This window comes from Elaeis guineensis, chromosome 5, assembly GCF_000442705.2.
Source record: "Elaeis guineensis isolate ETL-2024a chromosome 5, EG11, whole genome shotgun sequence".
Classification (NCBI taxonomy): domain Eukaryota; kingdom Viridiplantae; phylum Streptophyta; class Magnoliopsida; order Arecales; family Arecaceae; genus Elaeis; species Elaeis guineensis.
Window position 1 is genome coordinate 20679001 of NC_025997.2, and position 11948 is coordinate 20690948.

The window sequence follows — 11948 nt, forward strand, 5'->3', positions numbered from 1 at the left end:
TCAAGATACCATTTCCTGTTTTCTTCTTGGGATGCTAGACACACCTGCAAGCACAGATCAAGTTTCTGTCTTAGGTACCCAAGCTTTCTTGGGTCCTTTCAGGTTAGTCAGAATGGTTCCTTTTGGAACCCATATTTTCTTTGTGTTTGCATATTTGTTAATAAGACATGTGTATGATTTATGTCCTATTCTTCCACATTTAAAACAAGTAATATTTGTAGGCTTTTTGCTTGAATAATTTGCATAAATATCCTTCAAAAATTTTTGTTTCTTCAGGGGTTTATAACCAAGTCCAGCCTTATCATATATAGCTTTCTGATTATCAAGGATCATATTTAGCTTGTTTGAACTTAAGGTGAACTTATCTACTATAGATTTCAGCCTGTTAATTTCATCCTTAAAGTTTTGATTTTCTTGAATCAATGTGAATTTTTCAATTGAAAGAATTTCAGCTTGTTTCACTAAGGACTGATTTTTCAATTTCAGCTCTTTGTTTTTCTTCCCTAGTTTCTTTAATTCATCAATTAAATCATAGAAAGCTTCATGCAATTCTTCAAAAGTAAATTCACTAGTGGATTCAGAAGTTACCTCATTTTCATGTGCCATCAGGCACAGATTGGCTTGTTCGGTTGAGGTTTCCTCGTCGGAGCTTGAGTCATCACTCGCACTCCAGGTCGCCATCATTGCCTTCTTTTTGAATTTTTTTGGACCTTTCTTCAATTGAGGACATTCGGATCTGAAATGTCCTGGCTTCTTGTACTCGTAGCATATAGGGGTTTGATCTTTCTCCTTTTCTATGCTTTGATCCCCTTTTGTAAATTTCTTTCTCATCCCCTGTTTCCTTTTTCTTAGAAACTTCTTGAATTTCCGGGTGATGAGAGCCATCTCCTCATCCTGATCTTCATCTTCAGAGTCATCTGTTTCATAATCAGGTGAAGTTGTGGATTTGAGGGCAATGGTTCTTTCCTTTTTGATTTCATCCTCTTGATGTTGCATCATGCTAAGTTCATGAGTCATCAAGGATCCAAGAAGCTCTTCTAGAGGTAGAGTGTTCAAGTCCTTTGCTTCTTGGATGGCAGTCACCTTGGCTTCCCAAGTTCTTGGCAGTGACCTGAGAATCTTCCTTACAAGTTCACTGTTAGTATAAGATTTGCCAAGACTCTTTAAACCATTGATTATATCAGTAAAACGAGTAAACATAGCAGTTATGGACTCATCATGCTTTATTTTGAACAATTCATATTTATGTACAAGCATGTTTATTTTAGACTCTTTTACTTGATTTGTTCCCTCATGGGTGACTTCTAACCTATTCCATATTTCTTTAGCAGATGCACAAGTAGAAATGCGATTAAATTCACTAGCATCTAGTGCACAATAAAGAACATTCATAGCTTTGGCATTTAATTGTGCCAATTTCTTGTCAACCTCATCCCATTCTTTCTCGGGTTTGGTTGACTCCTCACCATCTATAATCTTGGTGGGTGTGTGAGGACCATTCACTATGATACTCCACATATCATAGTCGAGTGCTTGTATGAAAATCTTCATCCGAGCTTTCCAATAGGTGTAATTAGACCCATTGAAAAGTGGAGGTCGGTTTGTTGATTGCCCCTCAGCTAGAGAAGTTCCAACATGGGTTGCCATAGATCTTTGGCTCTTTGATTGTTAGATCAAAGAAGGGCTAGAGCACTGGCTCTGATACCACTTGTTGCCCAGCTATGCAACCCAAGAGGGGGGGTGAATTGGGTTTCTAAAAATTTTAAGCCCAACAGATAACTTATGAAGAACAAAACAATGGCTTTTAAATCAATATTAGTTAACTAAAGCAGTATTGCAAGGATATAATAAAGAAATAAGATAAAGCGATAAAGCACACCACAAACACAAGGATTTATAGTGGTTCGGTGCTAACCTTGCACCTACATCCACTCCCCAAGATCCCACTTGGGAATTTTAATCCACTATCCTTTGTATTCAACCCGAATACAAAACGTCGGAAACTCCGACACTAGCTATCCCAAGCTAGAATACAAGACGTCGAAAACTCCAACCCTAGCTATCCCAAGCTAGATCACTTGTTTCCCGGGTACAAGCCAACCCAAAACACTCCGATTTCAGGTTCGGATCAACCTTTCCTTGTTTTGGAAATCCTCCAAAAACAAGAGCAAAAACTCACAAAGAGTAAGAATATTTAGAGCACAGATGAATACAATAACAGCTCCTTAAATGAGCAAATATAACAATAAAAGCTTTACTCAAATGAAGAACCCCTTTTTCAGATTTTCTCAAGATGAATGAATGGTTGAACGCTTGAGAAGAGGTTGATTGTTGATTCAAGATCTCTTGAAAGCTTTGAACGATCTCTAGATCAAGGTTGAAACGATAGGCGTGAAGAATTCTCTCCTTGAAAGATCTTCCTTTTCTCTTTCACAATCTCTCTGGTATATTGTGGATCCTCTCTCTTTTTCTCTATGGATATTTCGTTGATCTCAGGCTTTTTCTTGCAAATTTCGGATCCTCTCTTCTGTTCTTCTCTTTTTCTTCTCTTTTTCTCTTCACATTTGATTTCACGTTTGATCCGCTATTTAATCTGCAATTTCTTTCATCATTTAAAGCATTTTGTAGCATTAGAAGCAAGAGAAAACAATTTAGGCAGATAAAGAGCCGTTAGAGGATTTTTAGGAAGCATAAATGGTAATTAAAACGGACAAAAAAATAGCCGTTGCTGATATTTCCCGTCGCAGGGGTCGACTCATGAGTCGACTCATGCTTCAGGAGTCGACTCATGAGTCGACTTCTGTTGCAACAGACCAGAAGATCTGATTTCTAGATTTTTCGGCTCAAATCAGCAGAGGTCGACTCATGAGTCGACTCATGCCTTGTGGGTCGACTCATGAGTCAACTCACAGGTCGTGCCAAGCCAAAAATCCAGCGTGCCATGGGAATTTTTTCGTGCCATTCAGCTCATAGTGCCATGAGTTGACTCATGAGTCGACTCATGCACTTCAAACCTTCATAACTTCAAAAATATTAGTCCAAACACAATGAAATTTTCACCAATAGATTTCAAATCATTTGTTCTACCAAATGGTACTATCAAATCAGGATTTTAGTGAAATTATGATTTTGCCCTTGAAGAGCATAAGGACTTTTTCAATTGTTTGTATCCCTTCAATCTGCTTTGTAATCATCAAAATCAATCTAGGAGCAACACCCGTAGATAGCCCAGCCCAACTGTCCTCCCAGACCACACCTCCTCTGGAAGCCTGCCATCCAACCTGGTGTGAGGTGATCGATTGACCAAGTAACCGGCTGCATCAACAGTGTCAACCCAGAACACCTTTGGAAGCCCTGCCTACAGCCTCATGCATCGTGCCTTTTCCAGAAGTGTTCTGTTTATCCTCTCGGTCACCCCATTCTGCTGTGGAGTTCTCCTAACTGAGAAGTGTCTCCTGATCCCACACTCCTCACAGTAGTTCTGGAACTCTTTGCTGATGTACTCCCCGCCATTGTATGACCTCAAACACTTCACGCTCCTCCCCTACTCCTTCTCCACCTCCGCTCTCTAAATCTTGAACTTGGTGAAGATCTTTGACTTTTCTCTCATGAAGTAAATCCAGAGTTTTCTTGAGAAATCATCAATCAGGATTATGAAGTATCTGGCCCCATTCCTAGCTAAAACTGGGGCTGGTCCCCACACATCTGTGTGTACTAACTCCAGAGGGGCTGCACTGTGGGCTGTACTGATGTTGAACTGAACTCTCCTCTGCTTTCCCATCTGGCAAGGCTCACAGATCTCCCCTATAGCTCCATCCTCCAGATCAGAGATGAGTCCTCTCCTGCTCAACTCTCTCAGTCCCTTGTCACCCATGTGGCCTAGGCGGTAGTGCCATATCCTGTGAGCCCCCTACTGATCCTGTGCTGTAGCTGCTGCATCAGACTCTCCGGTCACCACAGATCCCTCCATGCGATAGAGGTTATTGTCCAACCTCCTGCCTCTCATCACCACCATAGCTCCATTGGAGATATTCAGTACTCTGCTTCTAACCCTACTGCTGAAGCTGTATCCACTACACTCCAAGTAGCCTAGTGACACCAGATTCTTCTCCAGCTCCAGGATGTGCTTTATATTTGTCAATGTCCTCACAATCCCATCAAACATCCTCACCCTGACTGTCCCTATCCCAGCCACCTTACAAGGATGATTGTCACCTAGAGTCACTGATCCCTCATCTATCTTGGTGTATGTCGCAAACCAAGACTTGTGTGATGTGTAGTGATGTGAGCACGCAGAGTCTAGTGTCCACTCCTCTGTGTAATGCCTATGACCATCTGATACCACAAGTAGATCATCCTCCATCTGCTACCCAGCAACTGCACTCACTGATTCTGAGCCACTTCTTTCTCCCTTCTTGCTCTTCCATAGTGGACATTCTCGCTTGAAGTGCCCGAACTCATTGCACTTGAAGCATTTCACCTCTCTCTTTTCCTTCCTGGACTTGGACCGCCCCCTGGACTTGCTTCTACCTCCACCTATCCTTTCCCCTACTACCAAACCCTCCTGGGGAGCCCGATCTCTGGTCAACTTTTTCCTCTGCTCATTCGACCTCAGCACCCAGACCATGTCCTCATACTCCAGAGTCTCCTTGCCGTAGAGCAGTGTAGTCACCAAAGAATCATATGATCCGGGCAGCGAACATAGAAGCAATAGTGACTTGTCCTCCTCATCCAGCTTCACCCTGATATTCACCAACTTCGTGCACAACTGGTCGAACCTCTGAATGTGGCCAATTACATCAGATCCCTCCTGCATCCGAAGACTGTACAACTTCTTCTTCAGCATCAGCTTGTTGCACATATTCTTCCCCATGTACATGGTGTGCAACTTCGACCAAAGGCCCTTCGAGGTCTTTTCTTCCAGCACCGAATACAATGCCGCATCTGCCAAACATCCTCTGATCATCGAGCATGCTTTCTTCTCCAACGATGCCCACTGTCTATCTATCATTCCCTCAGGCTTCTCATCCAAAGCCTGATCCAGATCTGCTTGCACCAGAAGATCCTCCACCTGAATTTTCCACATGGAAAAATTCTTCTTGGCATCAAACTTCTTGAAATCGATCTTCATATTGCTGCCCATGACTGGATCCAAGTCAAACAAGCAATATAAATTCAAGAAGTGTAGAATATACCTTGATAGTACCTTGCTGAAAATTTTCAGCACTTGGGATCTTCAACTTCTCGCACTTGGAACCGCTTCCTCACCACCATGGCTCTGATACCAACTATTGGAGCATGATCCCAGCTCCTCCCACGGACCTTTGGTGCAGCAGAACCAGCAACGAATAGATCTGGAGACTTCTGGACATGATCCAAGGCCCTTGACGCAATCAACCTGGTTGCTGTCTTCTTCGTCAGCCTTTCGTTCCAGATGAAGAACGCCTTTGAAACCACCTCTAAAAAATCTAAGATCTGGTACCCAACCAGATCAGACCTGGACCGAGGTTCTTTGATTTGTAGATCTTGAATCGGGACATTCTAGATGGAAAAAAAGATAGATGGAGACAAACCTCGCAGATCTATCCTGCTGCAGCCTTTTTGTAGATCTGTTGATGGAGATCTCATCCGCACCTCAAACGACCTCAGATCAACTCCAGATCTGAGAGGGACTTATACCAACCTCTTCTCAAGAGATTTCAGGTCCTGGACCTAGTGTTTGGATGCCTGCAAGAGAGGAGAGAGAAGAAATGGCTGGCGGCTGCAATGGGGGAAGGGGCTAGCACCTCCCTTCCTTTCTTTCCTTTTATGGACTGGCAGCAAGAAACCCTAGGGTTTCTTGCTCCTGGTGCGTGGAAGATTGCTGGAGAGAGAGGGAGAAGAGAGAGAGAGACTTGGGAGAAAGAGTCATCTATGTTTCTTGGCTTAATCAAACCTATACAAGTACATGTATATATAAACACCGGGTCAAGTGACCCAAACCCAAAACTCCCTTGACCAACTCTATGGGAGATTAGGTTAACCCAAGACAATGTACACCCATGACTTGACCTAATCTTACCTATCCTGGGCCCAGACCTGGCCCATAAAGAGTTGGTCCCTTGAGGCCCACATAACCTAGACCTCAAGAACCCGAAAGGCCCACAGCCTTTCAACCTAGGGCCCAACTAGCCCGAGAGCCTCCATGAAGCCCTCATGAATGATGGATCTTGGCCTTAGCCTTGATCCCCTGGGCCTTGGGCACACCACCTAGATCACAACTCTAAAATCTTTAAAAATTATTTTAATCTTCTAGGAATATTTCTGGCTGTTGGATCAGGCTTGAACCACCCAGATTTGATCAAAAAATAATGTTTTAATCCTAATCAAAGTCGAATCAAATTGTAGCCATTCGATTGGGTTCAGATTGGTTTTGGGCTGTCGGATCGTGCCATATATCTCCTTAACACAGTCGGGAGTATCCTCAGCCATTGGATCTCTTGATGGATGAAATCTTGACCGTCGGATCATGCAAAAGAGTCTTTCTTTCAATCGGCAACGAGTATAGACCGTCGGATCTTCTCCAAAATCGATATCAATCATTGGATCACGTAAAAGAGGCTTCCACCACTCATAGACCGTGCTTGTGGATCGCGTGAGATTTTCGATGGACCGCGACCTGAATCTGTGGACCGACCGGCTGGTCCACCATGCATCGAAGGCTATTTTTTTATTTTTTAGAATATTTTGGCTCAATTTTTACTCTGATTTTTGCCTAAAAAATTGAAAAAAATATGTATTAAAATTTTTAAAAATTTTATATTATTTTGATGTTTAAATTACTCAATTAAATTAACATCTATTTTTCATAAATATATTCTAATTTTAGTTTTTTTAAAAAAATATTTATTTTTTAAAAAATTTAATTTATTCATGAAATTAGATTTTTTAGAAGATGTTAGCACCATAAATTATCAAAAATATCTATAATAAATGCAAAAATACACTACTTATCAGATGATGCGTCATAACCATGTGCTGCCCCTGCCCTTTCTATGCCCTCCTCTCTTTCATGCAAATACCTCAATGCAAAAACCCTTTTTGTGTGAGGTTTTTTGGCATGAAACCTAAGGCGTGCAAAGGGAGAGAGAGTCCTAGAAAGATGGGACTCTGGAGTTTCTTATTTTGGTTTAAACCAAATCAGATTTGGTTTGATCCAAATAGATAATGAAACCTAATCAAATTCGCAATCCAATCTACTCAATCAAATCCTAATCTAATTAGAAATTAACTAGACCCATGTCTTGATCAAATCAAGAATTAATTTCTCTCATAATTAGGCTTGATTCAATCAAACCCAATCCAAGTCAAAATAAATCCCAGTCAATTAGACTTGATCCGAACCTCATTGCTCAATCAAATTAAGCTAATTAACAATTTAATTACTAATTAATCTTCTTATAATTCACTAACACTTAGTGAATTACATAATTATAATATTTGAAAAAGGTTAATCATCAATCATATTAATAGTTATACCCTTTAATGATTCATAATCGTTAATCAACCATCTGATCGAATAAGAATCTCTTTTATATATGATCTTATGGATTTCATTCTATCTAGTAGTAAGATATATTATGATCTCCATCATAATATCATCGAAACTCTTTTCGATGGGTTGGAATAATTCTAACTCTACCCTCTAAGGATCATCGATTATCAAGATGATGTTCGATGAGTCTCACAATTCACTAGTGATATCTGACAGTATATAATGGTAACTCAATAGAATGAAAGAATGAACCTCTAGGTGCAATTATCGTTTGATTTAGTCCTTCTATCATGAGTCTCGATTTGACGGAGGTTATGGAGAATTCGTCAAATCCCATCATTAGTCATATACAATATTGGCTCGATTCGAATTCACTTGTGAATCTTTTAAAAATTTTTTTTTAATATTCACTCTTGCTTTGATCAAAGACTTTCTAAACTCAGTCTCACAAATTGTATAGGACTTCTTCTTTTCTATCAAGATCGATAGATTTCATCTAGGTGCATCCTACTCCTAATGAACCTGAATCTACTGAAGCTAACATATACAGAAAGAATCCGAATGGCTAGGGATCAAAAAAATATGTAGTCAAACTTAGTATTCTCGCTGTGAATAGTTGATGATGTCTCAGGTCAAAAGACCACTCATACTACTACAACATCAAGATAACCACTGACGAGTGAGTAGACATCCAAGTGATTTTTTCTATTAATCATGCTCAACATAAATTATTTTCTAACAACCATCTGTACTCTCATCTCAATATCTCTATACTGCAGACTCGAGACTCACCTATTCAGAACGGAGGTGATCCATGCACCGACTTTAAATAGATTGATCACTGTCCTCCATAACGATCTTTTGATCGAGATCATTTAGAAACTAACCACTAATAATATATGTCATAAATTTATAATACTTTGAGAATATATAAAAATTATCTTTGTTAATTTCTAAGACAAATCATGGATACATAAGCATGATTGAAATAAAAATACTATTTATTGATAATAAAAATATTATAACTACAAAGTTAAGCCTTGAAATTATAAAATATGTCAGTCAATAAGTGGCTTCTGGGGCACTCATCTAACAAGTTTGACATGGATGGCTGGAAGCATAGGTCGGGATTGGATCAGAGAAATTGAAATAGCCCTTGACTAGGTAGAAGTCGAAGCTGGTGCCTTGTTCTAGCCCCCACTTGAAGTTTTTGGCTTCTTTTGGGCTCTTATAGCAGATGAGGAGGGTGCCTTTCTCTTCATGGCATGCATCTCCAACTTTTTCTATTCTTCAGGCATCATTTCTATAATGAAAGATAGATCAGTACTAATAAAGAAGAAAAGGAGAAAGATCAACTTTAAGAGTCAGGCAAATCACCTTCGGGGTTGGTCGGACTGAGGCCAACATTGAAGAAAGCTTGCTCTGACAACAACTCCTTCAATGGAGAGATTTTGTATTCTCTCAAAGTCACGAAGCACTTTTGATCCTCATCCCCAAGCTTTGAAACTTGAAGGATAGAGTCCCTCTGCCAACCCCAATAAGGGGGCCTCCATTCATCAAAAGAAGGCTCTGAAACAAAATAGAATTGGTCCTTCTAACCATGGATCGAAGATGGGGCTCCTTTCAATAGAGCCTTAACTCCCTTTAGAGGAAAGACATACCACTAATTATCAGTATGCCTCTTAAGGATATAGAAAGATCTAAAAAGAGAAATGGTTGGTTGGACTCTAGCTAAAGAACAGAGGATGATAAACCCGATGATAAAATGGAAAGAATTTGGAAGATAACTGAATAGAAGAAAATATTGAAAAATTGATAGAGGTCGACAATAAATGGATGAAGAGGTAATCTAACTCCCGCTTTGAAGACTTCCTTATACAAACTAACCCTACCGAGAGGGAGACTACCAATCAAACCACTCGGCCTAGAAGATTCTAATTCAAAGGAAGACAGAATCCTATATTGGATGTGGATACAACTTAGATCCTCTGGACCAAACCTAGACCCAATAGTGTCAGCCACAAATGATGATGCCCTATTGCCCCCTGCACTCGAACTGGTAAGGGCTTCCCCTGAAGGAGAAGATTCAGAAGATCGGCCCTCATCGGTACTTCCAGAACCCACCATTGGAGGACCCATGAAAAGGAACAGAAAGAAGGACGAACATAGAAGAGTAATAAGGTTAGAGAGATAAAAAGGAAAAATGAGAGAAGGATACCAACCTTCAATGACATAGGAGATGAGAATGATGATTCTATAGGAGGAACGATGATTCAAAGAAGAGCCATTGATGACCAGGGAAGCTCTCAGAACAAGAAGGAAAATTGAAGGAGAGAAATAAGGGCTTGAAAGAGTCTAGATGCAAGAAATAATACGGAAAGCACAACCCCCAATTTATAGATACAGAAAGGCAAACAATCCAGATATCGAATCCCATCCTATTTTTCGATGATCGCCATTTGGCATGCCTCCATTAGTCAATGAAGCTGTCAGTTGGCCCATTAATAATCAATGTCAAGAATGAAGCATGCCATCATTTTTTGAATTTCTCCAACTGCTCCATCTTTCATACCCATGAACATAGGCTGATGCGACTTTTCATCTCACCCAAAGGTCATGAGCATCATTTCAATCATAATGAAGGCATGTCTTTGGTTATCCAAGTCTCGCATATGACCTACACCCATACAGGACTCGAAAGTACGGGGCATGCATTGGGGGATAATTTATTACCCAGACTGAAGACATGTGCTAGTAGATGAATGCTGGTAGAAGAGCACATGACAAAGCTTACTGAATATCTAAGCCAGACATCAGATCCAGGGTAGCTTCGGCTTTCAACCTCGACAGCAGACGTTGACATGGATGTTGGAATTTCTTGTGAGCGCATGCATGTATATTTCAATTTTTTTTTAAAACAATGTAGTGAAATTGAAGATTAAAACTTTTTTTAATATAAATCATGTATGCATAAGAATATAGCATATAAGGTTCTACATTATATGCTGAAATAAACACATACTAAATTTTATATTGAAATTGAATATGTGATCGGATCACATACCTGTATTACTATTTTTTTCTTCAAAGCTGGATCTGAAAGAAGGTAAGTTCTCCTTTAGCCGCGCAAGTATCCGACCTCTATAGGTATCTACTCAGGATCAACCTGGAATAGTTCTCTATAGTGTTGATATTTCTTCTCTAAGAATGATCACTCTATGAATTTGAACAAAATTTAGATCCTTTGATCAACTCTTGATCTTTCCTTGATCTTCTTCTTTTCTTTTCTTCTCTTGATCTTCTTCTCTTGATTTGGGTGTAACCAAGATCTAAAAATCTGATAGAGGAGAAGGGGATGCCCAACAACTTTGGGCGTGTGAATGATGGATGCCCAACAACTCTTGGGCATTGAAACCAAGAGGGAGAAGAGAGGGAGGCATGGGGGCTGATAGGAGGCTTGGAGCTTGCTGGAAACCTGATGCTAAGACTCTTAAAAAAGAGTCCTTTAAATAGAGAAAATGTTTGAATCTTATTCAAAATCAAACAGCCCCTTAATGAGAGCTCTACTCGCATTAGAAATCTTTGTAGCTCTCTATCTTTTGTTAGAAAATGTGTCCCAAAGTCAATCATTTAATGATTGTGCTAATTATAAATGTATATGAATTGATAAATAATAAAAGTTAGTTAACCTTTTTCATCACAAGATTACATCTTCTAACGAACTCCTATATTGTGATGAAGTCCTTAAGACTACTTTGATCGATAAAGAAAGATTTATTACGTAATCCTTAAATTGGTTCATGACTAAATGATAGACTATTACTAGGATGATAGTGATATCAAGTGTAGGTCATTATGTGCCATATACATTGGTTGTCCTTGTAACCAAATGGTGTGGAGATGTTGATATAGTATACAGGTGAGATGTAGGAGTACATCATCACTTAACGTGACCAACTGCAGAGCACTCTGCTGTCAAGGGTAGCTCACGAAGAGTATGGGTAAAAGTGTCCCTCCAATCTGAGATCACTATGGTGACTTACAAGCAACTCACTGTACTTTGATGCCAGACTATTTGAGTTTATAATTCAGTGACGAAAGGTTTTTTAGTGCAGTCAAGTACTTGTCAAGTCGATGCGTGAGTCAAAATAGAATTGACCTCTCTGAATTAGTAGGAGTTAATATATCAATGAATTTTAATTTAGCAAAATCTAAGCTCGAGTAATCTATGAGATGGATTTGAAAGGTTAAAATATAATGTTGATAACTTATCTAGAATTGATAGTTAAATTCTTAGTTATCTTTGAGTATTAGGATCAAAGGGATGAATTATATGATAACCATACGTCAATAGATTCTTGAATGTTGCTTCACGTTCATTCGACCTATCTGGACATCGGGTCACCATTACTAG